This window comes from Galeopterus variegatus, unplaced genomic scaffold, assembly GCF_000696425.1.
Source record: "Galeopterus variegatus unplaced genomic scaffold, G_variegatus-3.0.2 Scaffold3617, whole genome shotgun sequence".
Classification (NCBI taxonomy): Eukaryota; Metazoa; Chordata; class Mammalia; order Dermoptera; family Cynocephalidae; genus Galeopterus; species Galeopterus variegatus.
This window is the reverse complement of record NW_007729728.1, coordinates 143348-145076: the sequence shown is the minus strand read 5'-3', so window position 1 is coordinate 145076 and position 1729 is coordinate 143348. Positions and strand designations below refer to the sequence as shown.

The window sequence follows — 1729 nt, the reverse complement described above, 5'->3', positions numbered from 1 at the left end:
AAGAAAAGGCTCAGGTAGAAGATGACCTTGCCCATGGTCACAGCAACATAGCCTTCCTGTTCATGACCTATGTTTTTCTGCCACACAGTCACTGGCGATCCATTCTCACAAGTCACGTGGATTTTGGGCAAGTGAGCTGTGGGTGCCCAAGCAGTGCCAAGTTTATCTTTAATGAGGCCACTTTCTATGAGGTTCCACCCGAGCTCTATTGATTGTTCCACAGGAACATGGTGTATCCAACTGCCACTAGCTGAGGTGTGCCCTAGGGCACAAGTGTCCGTCCCAGAGAACCTGGACAGCCCCTGGTTCCCAGCACTCTGCCTTTTGTCCAAGTATGCATTGTACTGACTTCAGGAAAAGATCGCCTTCCCCAGATGACATCAGTGCATAAACAGACTGAACTGTGAGAGGAGAAGTTGATTGTACTATAAATGGAAGGGGTGGCGGGGAGGGTGAGGCCCCGCATGGAGTGTGCCGTAACAGGCCACATCCTGCCGCACTGGGAGACGAAAGCAGAGCTTTGCAGTGTAAGCACATGCCCTTCTTGTCAGAGTATGACTGACTGACGGAGGAGGAGCGGGGAGGGGGATGGCTGGGAAAGAGAGGTCTTGGGATCAGATCTGATAGAGAAAGAAGGCCAGGTTAGGTCTTCCAAGGGCCATTCAAGCCACTCTTGGGGTGCCCTGGACTTTGGGATGAAAACGAATTCAGCCCAGCAAGCTGCAAGGACCCTGCTGTAATCTCACAAGCTCCCTTCCACCCCGCACCACCTCGCCCCGCTAGGTTTTCAGTAAGCAACCTGCCCGCCAACCACTGCTGGGTTTGCAGTGTTAGTGAATGAGGATGGGGTTACCTGTGCCACGTTCAGGAAAATCCAGGACTATCCAAAAGTAGCATTTCCTGAGAAAATGAAGGGGGGGCCCGGGACGAAGTTAAGCAGAGGTTAAGAGTGGTGTAGATTAGCCTCAGGACCCATCATATGACTTGGGTATTCTTTAAATCTTGTTCCAAAAGGGGTTTAGTCTGTGAATTGTTAAGCACCGGTTGTTGGTGTCTGAATAAATGTTCATACGCCATTTTAAGGAATTAATCGAAAAATTTCAAAGAACATTTCCATGGGTTTAGGCTCTTTCCAGTTCCATGTTCCTAAAAAAGGGAGTCTTTGGCTCCGTGACTCAAGATAGTGAATAGTGAGTTTTCGCTTTGGTACATTCAGTTCTCTAAGGATCTCACTCATCTCTAAGAGGCATGTCTGGCACAATAAACTTTATTTTAGTCATTGCAAACATCGCAGGAACAAGATGTCTCAGGCACTCGGTGACCTTTGACGTGAACAGCAGTAAACGGGGAGGGTTCCGTCGTTCCCACTTAATGGCTCCTCTGCAGGAAGAGCTACTGGCCAGCCAGACGGACACCCTGGCTTCAGCCTGTAACCCAGTCAGGGCGGCTTTTCCTCCTAGGAGCAGATTGCCTGTGGAACGTGCATCCCATTCTCTGGGCAAATTCACTTCTTTTCTAAGCTATGGGACAGTGTCTTAGGCATTTTGGACAGTTGGTTCACATCTCCTGGGTGAGTACAGGCTCCCAAAGAGAAACCCTACACAAAAGCCCTTCTTCTTACCTGCTCTACATCCACACTGAATTAGTGTTCTTAGAAATTAGGGTACAGGGCCAGCCCAGTGGAGCACTGCTACAGTGCGCTGCTTGGGAAGCGCGGCGGCGCTCCCGC

At 50.1% G+C, this 1729-nt stretch overlaps 1 protein-coding gene across 1 annotated transcript in view; it reads left to right on the top strand.

The window, feature by feature from the left end:
• The window catches only part of RASSF4 (Ras association (RalGDS/AF-6) domain family member 4), a 27906-nt gene that overhangs the window by 16455 nt on the left and 9722 nt on the right, over window positions 1-1729 (top strand).